This window comes from Podarcis cretensis (assembly GCF_951804945.1).
Source record: "Podarcis cretensis genome assembly, chromosome: 4".
Lineage (NCBI taxonomy): Eukaryota > Metazoa > Chordata > Lepidosauria > Squamata > Lacertidae > Podarcis > Podarcis cretensis.
This window is the reverse complement of record NC_137173.1, coordinates 26649001-26674625: the sequence shown is the minus strand read 5'-3', so window position 1 is coordinate 26674625 and position 25625 is coordinate 26649001. Positions and strand designations below refer to the sequence as shown.

General features: G+C 43.7%; 1 protein-coding gene and 1 long non-coding RNA gene across 2 annotated transcripts in view; one reads left to right on the top strand and one right to left on the bottom strand.

Moving 5' to 3' along the window:
- Window positions 1–25625, bottom strand: part of LOC307215185 — a 371333-nt gene that overhangs the window by 260838 nt on the left and 84870 nt on the right. The window lies entirely within an intron of this gene.
- Window positions 2474–25625, top strand: part of LNX2 (ligand of numb-protein X 2) — a 75395-nt gene continuing 52243 nt past the window's right edge. The window contains exon 1 of the mRNA XM_079973740.1: window positions 2474–2682. The gene's annotated coding sequence lies outside the window, so the exon portion shown is untranslated. The remainder of the gene's footprint in view (window positions 2683–25625) is intronic.

Below are 25625 nucleotides of genomic sequence, written 5' to 3'. Positions count from 1 at the left end.
TAAATAGTAACCCATTAAAAATGCAAAACTTAAATGCAGAAGCCAGTAACCCCACATCAAATCAATGCAACAGTGACCACAGTAGAGATCTTAATTCCATCACAGTATACATAAACAACTAACTTGGTCCCAAAGGACTTATTTAAAAGCCATGCCTGAAACTCAGTAACGAGGTAGCCAACCACACTTCTTGGGAGGGAATTGCACAGATGAGGTGCCATAACTGACACAAGTGATCATCGAATGAGCAATGCTTGCTGTGAGGATAATGGGAAGAGTCTCTTCAGCAGATCTTAGAGCATAGGCTGGCAGTTAATTGGGACAAGTAACTAAGACCCAAGTAGCTCCGAACTATGTAAGTTAGCATTTGGACTAGTAGCACAAACTAGCACAGTTTGCCCAGAGCTGATGTAATATGCTCCCATTTAGAAGCACCACTTACCAATGGTAGCCATGTTCTGCACCAACTGAAGCTTCTAGACTGTCTTCATATGTAAACTCCCTGTTTACAATACAGTATTACAGCAATATAAACATAAGGTTACCAGAACAGTGGTAACTGTGGCCAGGATATGCCAGTCTGTGAACAGCCATAGCTAGAACTCGGCACTCATTGCCACTGAGGTTCCCTAGGCAGTTCAGAATCAAAGCGTGCCCCCAACTATGAACATGCTTTCTCAGATGGGAGTGTGATCCTATATAGAAGAGGCTTTCTCCTCAGATTCTGAACATGACTATCACCCATTCACAGTACCATTTAGCATCATTTTATTGGTCCTCATCCAGCTTATTATTGCCTCCAGACACCAATCTTGCACCTACAGAGATTCACCTAATTTAGATGGTATGGAGAGACAGAGCAGGGTGTCCATGCAACACACGATACTTGAATAAGCTTTGGGGTGGACATGCTGCTAGGGAACCCACATCAAAGTGTCCCAGTAGTAGGAAGCCATGATTTGTGTTTCATTGCTCACTTAAGTGAGTTGCCTCACTTAATCCATCTATTTTCAACAACAGTCATCCAGAGGCTTCTGAATGCTCACAAGCAGCATGATAAGGAAGACACCATCACTCTCTAACAGAACTCATTGCCACAAGATGTTCTGCTGGCTGCTGGCTGCTGGCTTAGAGATAGTTTTAAAAGAGAAATAGATAAATCCATTGAGGATATTTCTGTCAGTTGTTATAAGGCAGGATAACAAAATCCAGAAGAGGAACGGCTGTTGTCTAAGTGGACTTCCTAAAGGCACCTGACTGGTGCTTACAAAAAACAGTATGCTGGCCTAGATGGATCTTTATTATATGACCCAGCAGGGCTCGTCTTATATTCTTACAATGGCCTTCCTCTACCTGTTTGTCCTCAGCAGTAAGCATCCGGGTGCAAAAATCCCAAGCATTTTTTGGGAACACTTCTGCACTGAATGAGAGTGTAGAAGGCCCCTCTTTAGCCCTATGAACATTTTGCTGCAACAAGCAGGTACCACACAAAATGTAAAAATAAAGAACTCTTGTGGCATCTTAAAGAGTAGCACATTTATTATGTCACAAGCTTTTGCTCCATGAAACCTTATGCCAATGTGTCAGCCTTTACAGTGCCACAAGACCCTTGCTTTCCATAGCAAGAGATTAACATGGGCACCCCTCTAGAAACAAAATAAAACACAAATAACACCATTAAAACACAAATAACACCTCTAAAAAAAGCTTACATTATGGAATCAGCCTTTGGCGTGAAGCTGGGTATTATGCCCTAATAAATATTTTCAGTTTTGACAGCAGATTCTTGGCTAGTTTTGTCGAAACACCTACCAACGGCTCTGCACTTAGCTAGCCTGGCCAGGATGGCTTGCATAAGCTAACCCAATAATTTCTTGTCTGGCACAGGTGTGCAGCTTGTATTTTCTCTTCGCATCCCAAATATGATCTACAGTAAATGCTACCATTTATCAACTTCCACCCTTCCTAACAGACTCTTGTTACCCCAGATCTCCGATCACAACAGCTGTGGCTAAGGCATACCAAAACAGATACTATTTTCAGACTTATTAAAATGCAACATAACAGTCACATTTTAAAAACAACAACGGCAACAGCAACCCTGCAAAGTATTATTTTATTAAAACCCTGTACACTGAAGGAGACCAGAGCAGTGTGAATGGAAAATAGTACAAGGTGAGCAAGGAGGACTGAGCATCCCGCCTGCCCTTTCCACCCCCTTCTTCCTCCTTCCTTCTTCCCTCGCTGCTCCGTTGGAATCAGGCGGCTGACAGGGACAACCCCAGCGAAAGCCAGGACTCCGCTGGCCTGCGCAGCCGGCTCCCGCCCCGGCCGGGCTCCCATAGGCGGCAGCCGCTTCCTCCCCCGGCTCAGGGGCGGCGCTGAGTGGCTGAGACGCGCCGCCAGCCCCGGGGAGGAGGAGCGCGAGGAGCAGGAGGCGGAGGCCACGCGCAAGCAAGAGAGACGCGCCTGCTAAGTCCTGCCTGGAGTTTGGCTGCTTCCAGGAGCTCCACGGCGGCGGCGGCAGCAGCAGCGGAGCCAGAAGGAGGAGCCAGAGGCACGGCCGCTTGCAGCAGCGGGGCCAGCAGCTGCCCCGCTCCCGGTGGCGGCTCCCCGCACACCCCGCTGCCCTACGGAGCGCGATGGGACGGTGCAACGAGACGGGAGCTCCTGCCCGCCGAGGTGAGTAACTTCCCTGGGCAGCAACAGCCGCTGGCTGGAGGGACCAGCGCTGCCCCCTCCCCATGCAGCCCGACCTTCTTGCCAGGGATGGTCTCCTGGTCCACCGCACCGTTCCGGGGACTACGTGTTTGGGGCTCCTTTCAGACCAAATCCCATCTCCTCCCCCTCCTCTCCCGCCGCCGCCTTTCACCTCTCTCCGAGGCATTGCGGTTCCAGAGTGTTCCTTCCTTGTGAATGTTGATCTGGCAGAGCTCTAGCTCTCTGCAGTGGGTGATGCCCTATGCCTCTACCCCGTGACCAGCTGCACTGTCCCCAGGGCGCCTCTCTGTGTCCTTAGCTTTCCTGGGTTCAGCTTTGATCTGCTTGCACCTCCATTCATAGCCTTTTTTTCTTTTTTTTGCCCGCAAGTCTTGTGACACCGACTCCTTCCCTCTCCCTCCTTCAGGCGTTTCTCTCCCAGTTTTTGTCTGCACGCTAACACAGTTTAGCAGGGTCCCCCAGGGCAGTGGAAAAGGAGATGCGGATGGTGGCTGCTTGTTATTAAAGGAGATGAAGTTCTCTCTTTTCCACCCCTTATTAGATCCAGGGGTGGTTGGATTGGGACTCAGTCCCGATATACCTGTAAGAATGGAAGGCCAGGTGATCAGTTGTTTCTGCAAGTTATTTTTTCTATTTATTAATATTTGTTTTAGGTTGGAAGTGAGATTTAGCATTGCTTCTTAGGCTGAGAAAAGATGGTCAGCTCTGGCATTTTGACGGTCTTCCCCAGCTTCTTCATCCTGCTTAACACTGCTCAGTGATAAATCATCACACCACCTTTGATAAACCAACAGCCTTCTAAAGGGACAGTCCTCAAAAAGTTTGTGAGGTGGGTCTCTCCCTGAAGGCACTCTTGGTTGTTATGGCAAAAATGTGCCCCCGCCTCAGTAGGATGCCCAGATGGAGAAGAGGGTGGGACTCCTGCACCTTTAATAATGGTATAGAATAAAAGAATTTCCCTCTTCTACCCAACTATTAAACATGCCTGAGTCCTGTCCTTGTTTTCTGTCTGGCCACCCTACTTCTGGACCAGCTTTGGGGTGTTGAAAGAGACAGATGCCCTGATGAGCTGTGCTCAGCTTGTAATTCTGATATGTGGTGCTCTGTTAACAGGACCTCCACGTTTTCCAGGTTAAGCACTGCCTTTTCGCTCCTATAATATCCCACAATTAAGGTGGATCTTGTATCCTCTTGCAGACATGTAAAGTTCTCTCCTTCCTAGGCTACTCTGCCAGTTTCCTGACGTGAACTGAGCCTCTAGCTGAACTCCTGGATTTTATCTTGATAATTGAATACAGTATCTACAAATCTCTCCCTTCCATGACTTGACAAAGCTCAGGGAACAGAATCTGAGAAGTCTGAGATCCATGACTGGGTCACCGGTCTGTTGGTAGCAGAAGGCAAGAGATAGTGTAGCATGGGGGACAACAAGCCCATGAAACAAGCCAACGAGTCACAGACCAACACAGAACTCTCTTGTTGAACTCTTTTTCAGGCAGGGGTTTAGAAACCACACATGAGTTGGGGTGTCCATCTAAAAGGTTGTAAGCAGGAGCCTGTTGCTTTGTTCAGTCTTTATAGGGCCAGCCTCTGCCCTCAAGCAATGGGCAATTTTAAGACATAGGTGGTGCGTGGGATCTCTGACCTGCATATATGTGTAAGAGCCTTATGTCAGGTGGATAGGGGACTGTGGGGTAGGCTACTTGGTGGAGTATGTAAAAGAATGGCCTACAACATAGAATGTATAGGATGTTAGTGAAGAGGTAGTACCTCTGGTGGGGGACATGTTGTGTTCCTTCTGGGGTAGTTTGTCCACCTTTGGTTCCCACCCTGCACTCAGTTCTCACCTGTGGCTCCTAGAAGCTGTCAGCATGTGACAGCAGCCAAACCCTGGGAAATGGCTTTAACTGGCCAGCTAAACCAGGTGAGGGTAGCCGATGGGTCTCAAACCCACTGTGAGGGGTCCCCTGCATGCGACTACAGGCTCTGGTGGGCGAGACCAATAGTGGGCCTGATGGCCTGATGGTCAGGAAGGTGGTTTCTGCATGTGTTGTAGAGGGAAGTGATGGGCAGATGCGAAGGCTGCCCATCTAGGAGAAGGAAACTCTGATTCTAAACCTCCACTGCATTGCGGGATAACTTTGGGAGAAGAAAAGGCTAAGGAGTAAACCCAACACAAATCTGGAGTGGAGTCCCTAAGGCGGTTGGATAGTGTCTTGTACACCTCCTGCCAACAACTCCTACAGCCAAGCTGGTGCCAAACGCATTGCTTTGCTTCACTTTGGACCACATCAGCGAGGTTGAAAGGGGGCAGGTGTTGGCATCTGGGCAGCGCAGGACCTCCATATACATGGCCCAGGCTTGCGCCCCAGGGAGGTCACTTGCGTGCTGCAAATGTAGCAGTTGGACTTCACTCCTGGAGGAGCACTCCATTGTCTCTCAAGACAGACGGATGTCAACAACAACATAAAACTGGGATAAACATGACTGTGGCCATGAGAACTTGCTTTTATGCCAGTGCATAGAAATATAGGCAGCTGCTTTGCACTGAGTCAGACCACTGGCCCACCTAGTGCAAAATTTTCTACACTGACTGCCAGTCACTCTCCAGAGTTTCAGCTAGAAGCTTTTCCTAGTCCTACCCGGACACGCCAAGCATTGAATCTGGGACCTTCCACATTAAAACCATGTGCTCTGTCACTGAGCTAGGACCCACAGTAATATATTATATTGGTGTGCAAGGATGAGAAGGAACACGAGTTATTTTACCAGGACAACTTTAAGAAAAGATCCTTCATTCAGATTACTGTGTGCCATTGGCAGAGAGTAAAAATGAGCAGCATTAATGATGCCAAGATGACTTGATTCAATCCCTTTCTCTTCCTTCTTCCTTACACCTCAGTCTTAGGGAATGGATTTATAGACAATGATACAGCTAGCAACCCAACCAATCTTGCTGAAGCTAAACAGGCCTACACCTTGTCAGGGCCTGGAAGGAAAACTGCCTGGGAAGCCCGTAGAGCACACACTCCTCCCCAGGTTTGGTTCATGGTCTCACCAGGCAAAGGGAAATGCCTCTCTCTGGAAAGATGCTGCCGGGGTAGACAATACTGAACTGGACAGACCAATCACCTGGCTTGGTATAATTCAACTTCCTGTGTTCCTAAACATTCCTGTGTTCGTGATACTGTTTCCAGAGGGATAGTTCTCTTAGCCAGCTGTAGGAAGAACAACAGAGCCCTGTGTCACCTTGAAGACTAACAGATTTATTATGGCATAAGCTTTTGTAGACTACACCCACTTCATCAGATGGAGGAAGTGCATTTTCATGCATCTGATTAAGTGGACTGTTGTCCATGAAATCATACGGCATAATAAATCTGTTAGTCTTTTGGTGACATAATACTTTTTTTTGTATTTGATGCAGATGAGCCCTAGAAATGTCCTGTCTGGCATATTCAGGCATTTACCTGCTTTGCTGCTGGATCATGACCCCAGTGATGCAGTTAGGTCATTTTGGACTCTGGGCCTAAGAGTCTTACATGGTGCCCCTTCTTTAGATGGCAATCTGGATTTGTTTTACTTCAAACTCTGCTAAGTCAGACTTACTGATCTGCCTGACTGTCTCCCTCCCCACTGCCTCAGTTCACTGGAGTTCTGGACCCCAAAGTCTAGCCTTGAGAGCATCACTGTGTTGCTCTCTTGTGATTGATGAGGATCCCTGGACCTTTTTGTGTTCTTTCTGCGTAGGAGTCACTAGTAAAATATAAAACCTAGTTGTTGTTCCCCAGAGGCATGGCTCTGTATTCTTGAGTTTAATTCCATTTTATATTGCTCCAGGTCGTAAGGTCGTCTGTTTCACCCTGCCTACCTTTGGAGCTTTTCTCTCTGTTATCTCTGCACCTTCCCTCCCACAAGGGCATTGATGAAAAAAATATGGAATAAAACAGGATCCCCCAGAAGCTCCACTAATTGTTTCTCATTTTCCTGGTGATAGTTGTGATCCAGCAAGGTTGGGAGGGTCACGTGTTTCTCACCCTGCACTAACTTAAAAGTTTACTTTTGTAAAGATAAAGGTGCTTACGTCCATTAGAAGGATGGTTTGTTTAGCTCAGGCATCCCCAACCGTTGGCCTTCCAGATGTTTTGGACTACAATTCCCATCATCTCTGACCACTGCTCCTGTTAGCTAGGTATCATAGGAGTTGTAGGCCAAAACATCTGGAGGGCCTCAGGTTGGGGATGCCTGGTTTAGCTCCACATTCTTTCTAGCACTACTAGCCCTGCTAGTGTCTGGGGAGGGGTAGGAATGTGACAGCTGAGAGATGGATAATGACACCAGACTCTTGTTTGATATTGGCTGTGCTACCTCTGAATGAGGAACTTTTTATTTTGGACTTTTGCATCCCGTAGCTGCTGGATCCATGCACTCGTCTCATTGATGTTTAAAGTCAGTTATGCAAGTTGTAATTGCAACAATACCGCAAAATGTTGTGATTACAACTTGCACAAATGAGGTGTGTGTGTGTGTGTGTGTGTGTGCGTGCTTCCATTTGTCCTGGGGCTGCTTCTCTCTGTTTTTTGTGGATGACTGAGTTTTTTTTCTCCCTGCCTCTCAAAATTATTATCCCCTTGTACAAGCATTTTGAATTGAGCACAAATGTATAAGCCTCAGTCGTGACCTTTTTTAAAAAGCTGAACTTCTTGGATTCTTCCCTGTTAAAATAGTTTTCCAAATGCATGTTTCCTGGCTGACGAATAACCTGGGGCGCAGGGTTACTTGCAGAGGAGAAATGGCTGGTGGAAGGGGGCAAGTGTACTTAACCCTTCTCCTGCGATTCTGCTAGGATTCTTTCCTGTCCCCGTGGATGGACTTATCCACTAGTATTGGAGTCCAGTTGAATCAAATTAAAGGAACAAATGGCCAGGCTGTAGAGTTGCAGGAGAGACTTCGTGGGTGGGGAAGGGTTAAGCATCCCTTCCCATCAGCTGATTATCACCTGCCAGTAGCCCTTTGTGCATCCCTGTGTTGGTGTTACATAGCAAACAGAGGGTTGAGAATCCCTTGTTTGCTGCATAATGTTTGATTATACCCCTAAGCGAAGGAATGGTTGTAACTCTCCCATGGGATTAATGGTGCAGAATTTCACTATCCCGTTGCCTTTGAAATTGCACACTGCTCTTGTTTAAACTTACCTGTCATTATCAGAGGCTAAGTATGGTTATTAAGCCAAAATAGTCGGTTTGTGGATGTTGCTTATGTATGGAAGACTGTGTACATAAGTATCCCCCCCCCTCAGAGATTGAAACGTTGCTGTGTTCCCCTGATGCTGTTCTATAAAAGGGCTCTAATGTGAAAAGGAATGGAATTGCTGAGTGTGGGTGGAAGAAAGAACAGCTGCAAATGAGCCCCTGTTACAGGAGCTGGATTCAGGTTGTGTGTGTTGCAGCCCTGCCAAAGAAAACCATAGCTGTGTCTAAACTTCTCTGGGGCACATCAAAACAGACAGTTAGTTACTTGGAAACTCAAGTCTGGAAGTGCGTGCCTTAACGAATGATTTTGCAATCTCTCTTGGGCACTTTTTGCTTTTTCAAGCCACCGTATAACTGTATGATCCTGCTTTTATTGAGAAGGCGGGGAAATCACGTGGGATTAAAGGAGATGTTAGTATTGCTCTTTGACTGAAAATAAAATTTGTAGACAGTGTGGTGTAGTGGTCAGCGTGCTGGGCCACAACAGTGGAGACCCAGGTTCAAATCCCCCCCTGTCATGAAGTTCACTGGGTGACCTGGAAGCAGTTGTCATCTCCCAGCCTAACCAGTGCAACTGGGCAGTTTTAGACCAGGGATGAGAAGCCTGTTGGACTACAACTCCCATCATTGCCAAGCCTTGTCCATGCTGCCTGGGGCTGATAGGAGTTGGAATCCAGCAGCACAGGGTGGGCTGTAGGTTCCCCATCTCATAAGAATGTGGAAAGAACCTGCTGGATACGGCCAATGGCCCATCTAGTCAAGCATCTTGTTCTCACAGTAGCCAGAGCATTATCTCCTCCAGCATCTGAGATTCAGAAGCATTACTGTCTCTGACTGTGCATAACCATCATGGCTAGTAGCCATCAATAGCTATGTTTCAGACTCTGGACTTAATGGACTTAAAGCCTCCCACTTCTCTTTAGATCACCTTTTCCCAAACTTGGGTCTCCAGTTGTTTTCAAACTACAGTTCCCATCATCCTTGACCACTGGTCTTGCGAGCTAGGGATGGTGGCAGTTGTAGTCCAGAAAGAGCTGGAGGCCCAAGTTTAGGAAACACTGCTTTAGATGGTAAGGTTAACTCAAAAGGTGGTGAGCCAGACCTGCTGTGCGTCTGCTCATTTGGCAGAGGGATGCCATGAGCGTCTTAAGTCCTCTGCTGACAGCATAACCGCCTACCATGTAGGGCAGTTGTGAGGATACAAGCAGTGGAAGAGGCCCTTTGGATTTGTTAGCTGCCCTGAGATTACTTGTGCCAAAGGGTGGGATTAAAATTGCATCAATAAATAAAAACTAGTGAGCACATGAATTATTTCAGATGTGGCATGGGCAGATACGAGCCTGCCCTCTTTGATCCACCCCCCTTCTCTTCTCCCATTTACTAATGCATGCTCAGTGCTATTTGATTGTTTGCTTTTGTAGAAATCCGCTATTAAGTACTTCTGAGCTTCCTTTAATTCCTTTTTTAATTACATTATATTGTGAGCTTAGTGTTTTTCTTTTGTACGCAGGAGAAAAAAAAACTGTTATGGATTAGCTGAAGGTATGTTTGACAATCTGCTTCTGAAAATGATTTCCTAAATTATAAAGTGCACTTAACCTTTTGTTGTCATTTGTTCAGAAGGGAAACTGTTCCTGGCCAGACCTTCATCCCATCCCTTTAAGCAAGCAATGTGGCCAATGTGAATTCCTGATTCTTCCTGACTTGTTGATGTTTTACACTTCCTAAGCATACAATCAGACAAGAGATCAAGAGGGCTTAGGAAACTAACATCAGATGGGGGTTGAGCTGCTGTCCCAGTAAAGATGCTTGTGCCATATGCTGCTCTGACTTTGTGGAAACAAATTCCCTTCCGATAGAAAAGAAGTGCATGAAATATTAGCATGACGGAAAATTTCTGTTGCAGGTCTTTGCCCTCCTCCTCTGAGGCTTGTTCTTTGCCACTCCAGAGGACAGGACTTTTCATCTAAGGGTGGTGGGTTTGAGCCCCACATTGGGCAAAAGATTCCTGCGTTGCAGAGGGTTGGGCTAGATGACCCTCCTGGTCCCTTCCATTTCTACAATTCTATGATAAGCCAATCAATCAAGCAAGTTGATTGCCACTGTAGATAAAAATAGTGATGATGATGATGATGCTGATGCTGATGATGATAATAATAATAATAATAATAATAATAATAATAATAATAATAATAGCAGCTCAGTAGTAGATCACAAGGGACGCGGGTGGCGCTGTGGGTTAAACCACAGAGCCTAGGACTTGCCGATCAGAAGGTCAGCGGTTCGAATCCCTGCGACGGGGTGAGCTCCCGTTGCTCGGTCCCTGCTCCTGCCAACCTAGCAGTTCAAAAGCACGTCAAAGTGCAAGTAGATAAATAGGTACCACTCCAGCGGGAAGGTAAACAGTGTTTCCGTGTGCTGCTCTGGTTTGCCAGAAATGGCTTAGTCATGCTGGCCACCTGACCCGGAAGCTGTACGCCGGCTCCCTCGACCAATAAAGCGAGATGAGCACCGCAATCCCAGAGTCGGTCATGACTGGACCTAATAATCAGGGGTCCCTTTACCTTTACCCAGTAGATCACATGCTTTGTGTGCAATGGGCCTCAGGTTTTATCACCTTCCCTTCCAGGTAGGGCTGTCTGAAGCACTGGAGAACTGCTGCCGGTCAGTGTTGACAGTACTGAGCTAGATGGACCTGTGGCTTGGTTACAAGGCAGCTTCCTGAGCCCTGTTGCCCGGGGCAGATGGGAGTTGTGGTCTAAAAACACCAGGAGAGCACTAGGTTGGCAAAGGTTGCTCTAGGCTCACAGACAAGAAGGCTCCTATCTCCAGCCTTTTACCAATTAATATGGCAGAACATTCATTGAAGTTAATGCATTGGAGCCTTGTGGCCCCCTAGCATGTTGAAAGTGGGCATACGGGAGTGCATGCAAAGCGTTAGGGGAGATTTCGCAAAACAAGCAGCTTGTTCTCGGCACTTGAATCAGCAGCAACTTTTGGGCCAGGGAGTTACGGTTTCTTTTAGGAGTGCCCTGGGAATTGCTCCGAGCGAGGCTACTTAAAAAATTGGTGCGGAAAGCAAGTTCTAAATCAGCCTGGCGGCTCTTGGTTAGGATATTTAAAAGTATCACTGAATTCAATTTTTAGCAGTTTAGTAAGATATAATTGATGCTCATGACTCTTGATTCGCTTATTAAATGACTGGTATTTGTTGTGTATAAATTATATCCCCTTGCAAATTTGAAAATTAAATAATTTCAAATGCCATTAATTACAAGCTGTAAATGTTAGGTCACAATGTGAAAGCAACTAGTAATGTTTTAATGTGTGCTGATTTGGGATCCAACCTTGCAAGCATTCATATAATTAACTTAAAATGTGAATATTTCCATAAGAGCCCATACAACGACTACGCTTTTCTGTCAAATTTGGATTGTATAAACATTTCAAAGATGGAGGACGTGGATATAGTGTGGCTGCTTTATTGCTTTGCATTTTCCATTGAAACATAAAATATTTTCACCTGGATCATTAGCTTTGCTGAATAATGAACAAATCCTCTAGATCCTTTTTGTCATTTAATACTTTGCTTTTTGCAATATTTGTTCCAGTAAAGGTTTAATTCTGCAAATAAGCAATATGGTGCATAAATAACTTTTCACAATTGTACAGCTTGCTTTTTTGGGAGGAAGTGGGGTACAGCAAAGGTGCACAAGTGGCAAAGATAACTTGGGATCCCTGGACCTTAAAGAACATTCAAGGCCCAGGGATTTTCAGGGACCGCTGGTCTCTGATTGGCGGTGCTTGCAAGCCTCACTTTGTCAAGGAACAGCATCATTACCTGTCCCAAACCTGACATCACATGTGACATCAGGTGTCCGTCAGCTGGGCATAGGTTGAGGAGATGGCCAGGTGGACCTAGTGAGGCCTGCTGGCCAGAGTTTTCCCTCTGCTCCTTTGTAGGAAGTGTTCAACATCATCAACTTAATTTCGTGAAGCATCAAATCTTGTTATAGAAATCCAGGTAACATGGGAAGCAGGTGAGTGGTTAAAACTGCACCATTGAGGAGTGCCTAACACTTCCCATGAACTTCCTCTGATGGTTTACAGTAAAAAAAAGAAATTCAGGAGAAACCATCCCTTTCTTCACTTTTTTTGTACAGCTGGTGATACAGAATAGATGCCCACCTGATTTTCACTCAGCAGTAATATGGTAGCCACAGGCAGTATTTTTTGTTTAAAAATGAGGTACCTCATATCTTGATAAAAGTACAGCGTAAATCTGTAGAGACTGCATGTCTCTCAAGAAGTCCAACTCCCTTTAAGGTCTAGATAGTTCCTGCTCCAAGTCCTTGCATTAGCAAAGTAGAAATGGTGGTAGCTATTAGCAGGAGCTATTAGCTGCCCTGAGCTTTTTGAATGAGCTCCTGAAGGTGATGGCATCAGTTCACCCCTTTTGAATTTTCTGGAACGGATGCAAAGTACATCTTTTTAATATTTCCTTTGGGATCTGTTATAGATTATGATCTTTAAGCTGCCTGCTATTTTGGTGTAAGCTTTTATGAATTTTTAACTTCTTCTTTTTAAATAGCTCTTACTGCTTGGATTGTTTTTATTGTGGCGAGCTGCTTAAGCCATCTCGAACACAGGGTGAAGTGTGTGATACAGGAGTGCCATAAATAAATGGCACCAGGTTGAAAAAGCCTACACGGATTGGCAGCGACTTTCCAGGGTCTCAGGCAGAAGGGTCTTTCCCCACCCTTCCTGGAGATCCCAAGGATTGAACCTGGGTCTCCTTCTGCATGTAAGCAGAGGGGCAAGCAACACCAGTCACTACTAGACCCTGCACCAAAAGGAATGCTGGATGTGAAGCAGCCAAGCTCCATCAGTTGGACCCGAAGAAGGCAGTCCATCCTGGTTGGATACTAATCCTCTCCAGAATAGACTGAATTTAAGAAACAGACTGACATCAGTGGGAATACATCTGGCATCCTAATCCAAGCCCTTGAGCTACCGTATTGCCCCAAATATAAGCCTCACCCGCAAATAAGCCACACCTTTAAAATTCGGCTGCTTGGGGGCAGCTCAGGAGCCGCAGATGGGACAGGATGGGCACCGTTGCCCCACGCTCCTGGGCTGCTGTCTGTGGAGGGGGGGGGGAGTCATGTCGCTTTGCCGGCGGCCTTCTCCCTCTTCCCCCTTATCACTGGTGGCTTGAGGGAGGCTCTGGAGTAGTGGGTGGGCCACACGTTCGGAATGGGGGGGGAGTGTGTGACATATTGGGTCAATACAGGACATGGTGGCCAGTAGAACATCATGTTTTCTTTTGTTAGGCTGGTGTTGGAGTAGTATGCTCCCCCGCATTGGAGAAAGCTAGTTTTAATTTGGTGGGAGGGAACCTTTTTTGGGGGTGGGGTGGGAATCAGGCTTCCCCCCACCCCCTTCTTTAGTGATGATCCTATTACCCATCTCTTGCATCAGGGGTTCTTGCTCACTTAACTAATGATAAAGCCGAATTTTACGCATGAAGAGCTGGCTGTTCTGCAGATTTACTTTTATAACTAGGATTATATTTCATTGTGACAGTTGAGCACATCTACACATTAATTTTATATCCTTATTAAGGCGACTTAAAGCTAAAGTTGGAAACAGTAACTTGGTGTTCTTAATGTGCAATTTTTTTAAAATAGTGAGATTTATGAAACTTTGAATGTTAAACGTGTCGGAGAAAAGTTATTTTCAGGGAGGGAGGGAGGAATAATAATCTACAATTAGCAGCACTGGCTGTTATTCAGTATATGTTAAATGTTTACCCACAGGCTGCTGCAGAGAATCTGCGCAATAGAACCCATGCAGTCTAAAAGATTAGAAAAGGACTGGGGAAAAATCCAGGTAAAAATATTTGGTGTATAAAACCAGGCCAGTGAGAGGCCAGTCCTGTGTAGGCTTCCAAGGGCCAGATAGATAAGCTTGAAGGGCCACATTTGGCCCCCAGGCCTGAGATTCCCCACTTATGGGTTGGAGTGTCAGGCATAACAACAACAACAACAACAATTTTGTACCTCTCCCAGAAACAACAACAACAATGATTTTGTACCCCTCCCATCCGACTGGGTTGCCTCAGCTACTCTGGGTGGCTTCCAACAGAATATAAGAAAACATAAGAAAACATCAAACATTAAAAGCTTCCCGATACAGGGCTTCAGATGCCTATGGAGCATCTTATAACTGTTTATCTCTTTGACATCTGATAGGATGGCGAATGCCACATCCAAGAAGGCCTTTTGCCCTGTAGCTTCATTTCTCGCAATGAGGGAAACACCAGAAGGCCCTTGGGGCTGGACCTCAGTGTTTAAGCTAGACAATGGGGTGGAGATGCTCCTTCAGGTATTCAGGCATATACCCACTCGGCCATTGAGCTCACTGAGCGGCCTTTGCTGCCTCGTAGCCTCAGGGTACCTCAGGGTGGTGGACCAATGGGGAGAGGGAATGTACCATAAACTCACATTGGGAGCTCCTTGAAGGAAAAGTGGACTATAAAGAAATTAGATGTCAGCACTGAAAGTCCTTGAGCCAAACTGGGACCTTGGAATTGTGGGAATTGAATCTACAGCTACTAAGAGATTTGAAAATAGATCTGAGTTGCCAGTGGCTATGGCAAGGAAGGGGGCATTTTCCAGCCTAAGGGCTGCATTCCCTCATGATTAACCTTCTGTGGGCCATCACTGGACATAGCCAATGCCAAAAGTGGTTGGGGCCATCTACACCATACTGCCTGTTACCCGCCACCCCACACACATAACATCCATATGCATCCACTCATATTTTCATTTTGCTCCACCCTGTCTCAAACTTGTTTACTTGGAAGTAAGTTCCATTGATCGGAGTGAGACATGGTTCCAGATAATTGTTTTTAGGATTGCTGCCTAATGTACATTTTTTAATAGCCATAATTGCTAGTGCATTAAACTGAACCATTACCTCCCAAGAGCTGTACAAATCTACTTAAATCAATGTCAGGATGTTTGATGCATCTCAGCGTACTTCTGAGGGGAGAATAATGCTGATCTAAGAACTATTACACTCAATAACATTGCGTGAAGAGAGGCATTCCAAGTTTTCCATCTTTGGGCTATTGACATGGTTGTTTTAATAATATGTAGATCATGCTTGTACTTCAATACTAGACTGACAATTTCTTAAACTCTTACAGGACAGTATCGCCCTTTAAATTATTTTGCCTAGGAGGTGGCTGTTAACTGTTCTTGTATAGTAATATGTCTTTTTTTGTGTGTAGTTAAAAACATAGAATTTCTAAAAGCCACTACTTCTATGCACTGACTATGGAATCCTGTCCATGTTTACTCAGAAGTAAGCCCCATTGAGGTCAGTGACGTCCAGGTAATTGGGTATAGAATTGCAGCTTGAGAGCGAAATCCTCAAATTCTCTGCATTGTGATTAGCAGGATTTTACCACTGCAGTGTCTCAGGTGCATACTACAGTGCCATCTGCTGCTCTGCTTAGTTTCAATGGGACCATTGCAGGGGATCTTCCCAGAAGATTGCACTCCAGAGCTGACAGCTGATTGAAGTGCATTTCCTTAAGGTAGGGTTCTCATTGTGGGATCTAAAGCTGTCAGTCAAGTCCAGCATTCCGAGAGAGGACTAACTGCCTCTGTGTGGCAGGCAGTTTTGTCAGTTGGTCTGTTGGTCGGTTGCTGCAAGGAGTGTTAACTGGTAACTGCTCAGATGCAGTCTTCTCATGACTCACTACGATCTAGTACAGTGGTACCTCGGGTTACATACGCTTCAGGTTACAGACTCCGCTAACCCAGAAATAGTACCTCGGGTTAAGAACTTTGCTTCAGGATGAGAACAGAAATCGTGCTCCGGTGGCAGCAGGAGGCCCCATTAGCTAAAGTGGTGCTTCAGGTTAAGAACAGTTTCAGGTTAAGAACAGAACTCCAGAATGTATTAAGTTCTCTTTTTTTCCAATTTTTTTTAATTGGTTTTCCAAATTTATAACAAATAAAACACAAAATTACAAATAACAAAGCATATAAAAAAGAAAAACAAACATACAATCAAAACTTCTTACAGGTATAAATCCAAATTAAAAGAACGAATTAAGTTCTTAACCCGAGGTACCACTGTATATAGTTTATCTATTATGTAACCTAAGCCTGCCTTCAGGAACAACTCTGTAAACCTGAATGAATCTGATAGTAAAGTAGTTTATGTTAATATGATTCAGATTCATGTGTGTTTTCTTTTAGAGGGACAGAAAGGGATTATCAACCAGGAAGGTATAATTATTGAAAAGACTGTTTTAATGAAATTAATGAAGCAGTAGGATCCGAAATTGAAATTGCAGATGGAAATATTGTCAAAGCGAGAGGAGCTGGTTCTGTGAATTCAAAATTTAATGTAGAAAATAAACTTCTGCGATTTCAATTTCGGATCCTACTTCTTCACTCATGTGTTTGGCCAGATCCACACCACACTGTTGCAGATTAACACTTTTCTTATTGATTTTGGTGTGTAACAGGCTGAGAGTAGAAGCAAATTAAATGGTCTGTTGAGCTCAACAGTGGCCATTAAAATAAATAGTACCAAAACTTGAGGTTGACTCAAGTTACTTGGTGGGGCCCAATTTTAATCAGCTGGAATGAAAGTTAAGAACATACTTGTCCCTTGTTTGTGGCTACTTTGGCTTTAGTATGTTACTGTACTGCGGAACAAAAAAACAACATGTTAAAGATGGCTATTAATCATCTTTTTAATGGAAATTGCTCAGATTATTAATTTGCCCTTTTGTCCAGTTAATCAGCAGACTCACTCCTGGCAGACTTCTTTGGGTTTGTATTTGTGTGTGGTATGCTTTTGTTTCTCCTGCTTTCCTAAGGTGTGTGTCTTCTTAAATAAAACTGGTGTAGCGTAATTTTATTTTCAGAGGTGAGGTCTTGTGAATCAATGTAAAATAACAAAGAATCTGGTGGCACCTTAAAGACTAACCAATTTATTCTGGTATAGGCTTGCGTGAACTAGAGTCCACTTGATGAGATACAAGAAGTCTAATAGGGTCACTTACATTAATTTGCATACATTCTAGCTGTAATTGAATGGTTAATCTGTATCCTTTGCGTTTTATTTCCCTCCAACCTCATCGCTTACAATTCCACCCATGTATACTTATCCCTGCAGCTGATAATTCTCCTTCATGCATCTGATCAAGCCTAGTTCGTGAAAGTTCATTCCATTATAAATTTGTTAATTTTAAAGGTGCTGCTAGACTCTATTTGTTATAATCTTTTAAAAAACATCTTTACTGTACTGAGATTCACAATATCCCATCCATATCCTGTTGGCCAATTACATCATTGGGCTTCAAAGCTCTGGTAGCGATCATATATTTACTTACTATGCATGGCTCTGTTCTGCTTCATCCTTCCGTACTGATAACACCGTAGTTTCTGGGGGGGTGTAATAAATCAAAACCAGAATAGTACAACTATACAAGGAATGTTGAAGCTGGGCAAATTATTTAGCTTTTAGTTCAAAATGCATGCAGAGAGGGGTTTTTTAAGCTCCCCCCCTTCACCACCCCACATTGTTCAGATGTTTAAGCTCTGGATTTACTGAAGAGCCAAGGATGAATTCCTAATTCTGTTAAAATCAATAGGACTATCATGCCATTGATTTAAGTGAATCCAGAATTCATTTATCGTTGGAAGCGGTTGCGGAATTGATCTCGCTGATAATGAGTTTTCAAATACATGCAATAGCTTTCCAGTTTTAGAAGCAAAAGGAGGCAGTTCAGAAACCATGTGGAGCTGGTGCAGCTACACCAGGATGAGTGATTTGCCATAGACTGTTTATGTGCATTTTAAAAAGTCTAGGCATGGGGTGGGAAACATTCCAGAAAAAGTAGCCTGTTTCTGTAGTTTTTAACTGAGGAGTTTATAGGTACTCTGTTCATGGCTAGAAATTATTATTATTATTACTAGTAGTAGTAGTGGTGGTGGTATAGTTTCAATACCACCATCTGAAGATCATGGGGCAGTTTAAAATATGAAAACACAAAAATATATAACACAGTAACAAACAATAACAATACCCCTGACAGTTTAAAAGGCCATAGATTGTTTAATGAACCAGTGGCATATAACACCTATTTTCATACAGTTGTGGTGGTTGCCATTCAATGTTCTTGTGTTGACATTTAAAGCACTGAGCAACTTGGGAAAGCATCTTCTCTCCTTAGCAGCCCGCCTGCGTATTAAGATCAGCGCAGGAGGCTCTCCAAGTTCTTGCGTTAAATGGGGTTCATAGTGCAAGAGCCTGTGGAAGAGCCTTTTTAGTGGTGACTCTGTACCTGTGAAATGACTTCCTCACTGCGGTGCATCTCACCTGAACTTCATACCTTCTCAGGTGCCAGGAAAAAAGCCCACCTTTTAGTAGCTAATGAGGTCATCTTTATGGTTTTCAAAAGTGGAGCTTCTTTATGTAATTCTTGAGAATTGCTTCATTGTTTTTGTTTGTTATATATTTTGTTTTTAATATTAGATTTATTTTCTGTGAAACTGCTCTGTGACCAATCTTTTTTTTTGGGGGGGGGGAGGAAGGTGGTACAGAAATCTTTCTTTTCTTTATAGAAATCTGTGTGCGCAGGACTTTAGATCATGCTCAGTATCAAAGAGATCTGGGTAATATACTAGAAAAATGTTCTAAGAACAGCTCGGAGTAAGCCGATTACAGGGAATGTGGAATCTTGTAGCTTAGAAGCTTTCAGAAATATATGTCTGTTTATGGAGACTTCTGAAAACATCTGAATCTTTCTCCCCCAACCCACTAATCTCCTTGGTACAGTGCCATGTTCTTTTGCAAGTTATGTGTAATATCCTAAAATGTGCATACTAGTACATCACCATGGTAATTACCACTTTTAAAAATACTGTACAGAATTCACTCTCTAAAAATCTGTTCTGTAACATAATGAAAATAACCTTGTTTCCTTTAAAGATTGACTGGGTGCACCTTGAACAAAATCTATTTGTCTAATTCCATACAGAGAATAGTTATTTAGTAACTTAATGCGAGCCTCCACATCATCGTTTTATTTGTATGCCGCTCAAGGCGGCTTGCAACATGACAAGATTTACATAATTGCACACGTAACAAAAGTCATAAACAATCAATAAAACAAATAAAAAGTACACAACCAAAGTGAAACAATTTCCACATAAATAAGATCTAAAAATAAAGATACAAAAATTAATGTCAATTACAACAACAAAACCCCCTAAATAGCCCAAGGGTCTATTCAGCAGCTTTCGTAGCTGGAGTCAGTCAGGGCCCCACCCTCCCAGACCAGGTGAAAACAAGTTGGCAAGGCAGGGAGCAGGTCTTCCAGGACTCACAGACAAAATGGTCTCTGCAGTTTTGCCTATTAGACACATTTTTTGCAAACCAATTTTCCATAATATAATGAATTTTTGTTAGGTCCTTTTCACTAATATGTGTATTTTTATGTGTGCACACTTTACCTTATCATATGCATTTTTATGCACGTTACTCAGCTAGAGAACTGCACTGCAAATTTCAGAAAATGGCTGTTTCAGTTTGAACAGCCTGTGGATGGCCCATAGACCATCAAGTGCATCATCTTGTTTCCACAGTGGCCAACCAGATGCCTGTAGGAAACCAGCAAGCAGGATTCAAGCACATGAGCACTCACCTGTGGTTTCCAGCAACTGGTACTCAGAAGCATTGTTGCATCCAGCTGTGGAGGGCAGAGCACAGCCATTGTGGCTAGTAGCCATCCAATAGCCCTCTCCTCCATGAATTTGTCCAATCCTCTTTTAAAGCCATTCATGTTGGCTTCTACCACTGCCTCCTATGTTAGCGAGTTCCATGTGTGCTGCCTGAATCTCCCAACATTCAGCTGCATTGGATGCAGTGTTTTTTCCCCATGGGTATTCAAGGGTACGCAGTACCGGCACATCTTTATTTTGTTTTTAAAAAGTTTGGCACTTACCGTGACAACTTCATGGTGAGTACCGGCACCTATTTTTATTTATTAAGAAAGCACTGATTGTATGTCCATGACATTGTTTTGGAAAGTGAAGACTAGGTACATTTGCTTTTAAATGCAAACTGGACCCCCCTATTCCTAGGAAAGGATTGCAGCTAATACTACAGCCACAGACAACTGCAGTATATAAAGTTCCCTTCCTCTGCTGGCTGTTTTTAAAGGTTCCTTTTCAGGAAGACTTTTGGGCCACAAGTGGTTGTCCTTTCATTGAATTGTTTCGACTTGTGAGAAGCTACTCTGGTTAAATTAGCTTTTATGGCCTTCAATGTACTTCTAATCTTTTTTATTCTGCTGCTTTAGTGTTTAAATGCTGCTTTTATTCTTTTGCTTTATAGTTTTTAAAAACTGTTTTACTTTATTGTTACCTGCCTGATTTACAACCTGATTTACAACCAGAAGAATACCATGTATCTCAGGTGTCAAAGGCCTGGATAAAAAAAGCTAGCTCGTACAATATACTACATCTTATAATTTCAGTACCTAGGGAATGATTGGGAGACATTAAAAGAGTTTTATGCAGGCACAGTGACTTAATGGTGTACTTTCCCTTCAGTATAACCCAGTCTCCTCCCCACTTCTATCTCTTCCTTGGCTCAGGAGAAACCCTGCTGCAGGCCTGTGTTTAGAGCCCTAATAAAGTTCCAAGGCCTAACTGAACAGGACAACACCACACAATACATTCTAAGCATTGTAGTTTATGCCTCCCAGAGCTACAGTTCCCAGCACCCTTAACAAACTGCGGTTCCTGGGACTCTTTGGAGGGGAAGCAATGTGCTTTAAATGCAGGTGGTGGACGCAATTCTGGTCATGAATCTCCCCACCATAGATTTCCTATAATCTCACCTCTTTAATAAACTATTTCACAACTGCCAGCAACTCTTTTGAGCCTGAATCAGTAGTCCAGTTTCAAGAGGCAGCTCATCAGTTGACTTAACTAGCTATCCATGTGTTTATTTCACATGCTTATTTCAATGGGACTTGAGGCCATGTTAGTGAGATGTGGGTGGCGCTGTGGTCTAAACCACTGAGCCTAGGGATGTGCTGATCAGAAGGTCGGCGGTTCGAATCCCCACAATGCTCCTGTTGTTCAGTCCCAGCTCCTGCCAACCTAGCAGTTCGAAAGCACGTTAAAGTGCAAGTAGATAAATTGGCACCACTCCGGCGGAAAGGTAAACGGTGTTTCCGTGCGCTGCTCTGGTTTTGCCAGAAGCAGCTTAGTCATGCTGGCCACGTGATCTGGGAAAACTGCAGGCAAACGTCAGCTCCCTAGGCCAGTAAAGTACCGCAACCCCAGAGTCGTTTGCGACTGGACTTAACTGTCAGGGGTCCTTTACCTTTTTTTACTGAGCCCAGGTTAGTGAGGCTAGAATTGCTGCATGAGATTCAAAGATTGCAAAATATCAAATTTTAACGTATGCAAACATATTTAGGAGTCACTAGGCACTGAAGACTAGTGTGATTACCTATATTTAAGGCCAACAATCACCAATATCCTTATACCCTAGGAGGCTATCAGACTTTGCATCAGGAAAGGTGCTTCAATTTATTTATTTATTTTTAAAATGCTATTTCCATTGTAGGGCCAATGGGGAAAGAGCCACTAGAGGAAACAAAGCAAGCAGCGATAGCCTTAATTTCCCAGGCTGACAATGGTATTCTGTCCTCCTGTATCCCCTGGTATTGCCGTCGCTTTATGTTTCCTCTCTAATGGCATGAGCCAGGATGTCATAATATCCAAAATCAAATGTACCAGAAAATGTAATAAATTAAGAGTCAAGCCAGCAGAGTAATTGAAGAATAAAACTGGATGTTAAACAACAATAGACCATGTTATGGGGTAGTTACGGATCGACTGCTGTGCAGCAAAACACGCTGGAGGTGAGAGAGACCGTGTGATTTTGCCGTTGATGGCAACACTTCTCAGACTGCTTGCTTAAGTGAGGAAATAATGAGGGGAAAATAGCTGGAGTCAGTAGAGCAGCAATATGGTATCGCAGGAGGATTACAATGCCAAATTTGTTGTGTTTCGGATTTCATAACAGCCTTTTATGTAGCCCATTGCAAGGGTTCCACTCGCATGATCTCTCGACTGCTGGCATGCAATAGCTTTTGAGAGAGATGTATTGCTTCGCATGCTGTGTACACACACTTTGTTTGCCCCCCATAGCTACCCATGATCAAACAAGTTTTGCAGGTTTCCTAAACCATTAAACAACCCTGCATATTCTGTTGACCAGAGATAAAAGTCGAAGGAATGTACACATTATGAACAGCAATCCTTCTTTCAAACTTGCTAGCTGTTCCAAGGCTCTGGAATCCTTAAAACAGATCTGTAAAAAGGCAAGCAATATTGCCCCCTTGTTACCACCCACCCTTCACCATAAGGCCCTTGGGGGGGGGGCGTGTTACAACAGTTTAATGCTTCTTGCATGCCTGGATGGAGGACAGAGAGGGATGTCTGGATGTGAAGAAACCAGCCTACTGTACAAAGGTACAATTCACATATAATGCTCTGCTTACTTTTGTTGGGTTTTTAATATGGTTAGAAGGGAAAAATACAAGTAAAAAATAAAAAGGAGAATTCCCTGGATGCCTAGATCCAGGTTTGGGGCAAGTAGTCTTTGGTGAGAGTGCCCAGCAGAAATTTAAGATCACACAACATGCAGCAAAGTAAAACATGAAAATACAGGCTGTTACACCTTTAAAATACCCCCTTCTAAGTTGCTTCCAAACTTTCTACTTTCTTTAGCATAGAAAGAGACCACATGTTTGGTAAGTTAAAAATGATTTACCATACTTACAAATTCTTCAAAGGACAGATGCATGTGCTTTACCATACAACAGCAAGAAAAGACAGGTAGCACAACTTAGGTTGGCTCCAGAAAGGTAAGTGTTTCTAAATAGTTTGTATAGAAACACAAAGGTGGCTGGCTAAAGCCACATGGTCTAAGCTTGGAGCCAAGCTGGTAGGATTCAAATGGTGGAATAATGGTAGAAAGTGGGAGAAAAAAGAGTATGTAACCCTTCCTCCCAAGGTGAGGGAGTGTGGCGTAGCTAAGCCTGGCAGGACAGCTTACTCTATGGTCTTAACCCCTTCATGCATTAATTAGAGTTAAGCATGTTGGTTATATGAGGCTGGATATATCCCACAATCTTTACCTCTGACCCTGTCTACTACTAGCATGTGGCCCTGGGAAGGTTGCCTAGGACCTAGATAAAAAACTAACTGAATAAAAGATGAATCTACCCCCTAGCAGTACAGTTTGAGAGCCAGTGGCAAATTTTCCATTCTTCTATTTTTTATTATATTTCTGTTAGATTCCCATTTTCTTGCAAGCTCCCTACTTCCCTAGGGACCTTCAGTGCTTCCCTTTCCCATTGGGCTGAAGGGGAGTCTAAATATTTGCTGGGCAGGCCATCTGTGCCCTTGTCTTATTGCCATATACTGGGCAAATCTCCTTGGAATTAAGTTCTGTTCGTTTTCAATAGAAATTACTTCTAAGTAGGCGTTTTTAGGATTGCATGTCTAATTGCATTCGAGGGAGCTCAGACTCTGGGTTCCTGGCATGTTGACATAAAAACCCTTCTGTGGAAGGCCGTCTCATTAAAACTAATGGGACTCGCTTTCAAGAGAGGGCAACTTTGGACGTATGCTTTACTTCAGTCAGTGAATTAGTGCAACACATACAGCCATGTCGACCAAGCACTTTCTTATTTAAGAACCTAAGAAGAGCCTGCTGGATACGGCCAGTGGCCCATCTAGTCGAGCATCCTGTTCTCACAGTGGCTGAGGGAAACCTGCAAGCAGAATTCGAGCCCAAGAGCATCTTCTCCCCTCCTGTGGTTTCCAGCAACTGCTGTTCAGAAGCATTGCTGCCTCCAACTATGGAGGCCAGAGCGGAGCCATCTTGGGTTGTAGCCATCAATAGCCCTCTCCTCCATGAATTTGTTTAATCGTCTTTTAAGGCCATTCCTGCCTCCAGTGGGAGGAAGTTCCATAGTTTAACTAGGTATTGCATGAAGAACCACTTTTTAAAAACCTGTCCAGAATTTGCCAACATTTAAGCTTCACTGGATGTTCATGAGTTCTAGAGTTATGGGAGAGGGAGAAAAGCTCTTATTTATCCGCTTTTTCCATGCCTTGCATAATATTATGAACTTCATGTCACCTTCTACCCACCTTTTGTCTAAACTTAAAAATTCCCCAATTTTGCAACCTTTCTTCATAGGAGAGGCACTCCATCCGCTTGATAATTTTGGTTGTCCTTTTCTGAATCTTTTACTTTTTTAAAAAAAGTTTTTTTATTATTACACCTTTGCTGAAAAAAGCCATGTACAACATTTAACATAAAAAACGAAGCACATTTTTACACATAAACGAAACGAAATGAAACTAAACTAAACTAAACTAAACTAAGGAAGGAAGGAAGGAAGGAAGGAAGGAAGGAAAGAGGGAAGACTTCTGATTGATTCTCTTTCAGCTTTATAGACTTATGCAAAAGCCTTGCTCCATAATAACATCCAACTCTTCTACTTTCTATCAACCAACTTTTTTTCAGTCTCCAAACAAGCTCATTTACCCTTTTGTGCAAAAAGTCCATGAGGGCTTTTGAATCATTAATAAACGTCAACAATGATTTTCCTCTAATTAGACACATCAAGTTGGCCAGCTCAGCCAAAGCCATTAATTTCAACAACCATTCTTCCACAGTAGGTCTTTCCATCTTTGTGCATGTAACAAACTCACTACTGCAAATCTTTTCTGAATCTTTTCCAACTCCACAATCTCCTTTTTGAGGTGAGGTGACCAGACGTGTCCAAATATGGTTGTACCATATATTTGTATAGTGGCATTATGATGCTGGCGATTTTACTTTCCACTCCTTTCCTAATGATCCCTAGCAAGGAATTTGCCTTTTTCACAGCTGCCGCACACTGGGTTGGCATTTCTTCCACTAGCAGACAGTTAAAAAGCAGTTGGTTTTCAGATGTGTTTTTAACATCTAAGGACTGCTTCGCACATAGGAAGTTCTAGAAAGTTGAGTTGTCAGAAAGTTTTTTCTGATGTTTGGTCGGAATCTCCTTTCTTGAGTGTTGATGTTGTCTGTGAGTGCCACAAAGAGGTGGCTGATAACACATGCACTTTCCAGGGAATTCTGATTGGTTGTTCCTAGTAACCTAGTTATACAGATAACGAATCAAAGTTCAGTTATGTATACTGCGTAACATAGCCCTAAGGGTGTTACGGGAAGTTACTGGAGAATTGTACTTTGGACGCATGTTTGTACAGTGGAACCTCGGGTTACATACGCTTCAGGTTACATACACTTCAGGTTACAGACTCCACTAACCCAGAAATAGTGCTTCAGGTTAAGAACTTTGCTTCAGGATGAGAACAGAAATCGTGCTCCAGCGGCACAACAGCAGCAGGAGGCCCTATAGGCTAAAGTGGTCTTCAGGTTAAGAACAGTTTCAGGTTAAGTACGGACCTCCGGAACGAATTAAGTACTTAACCCGAGGTACCACTGTACACATCATATGTTGGTTCAGACATGGAC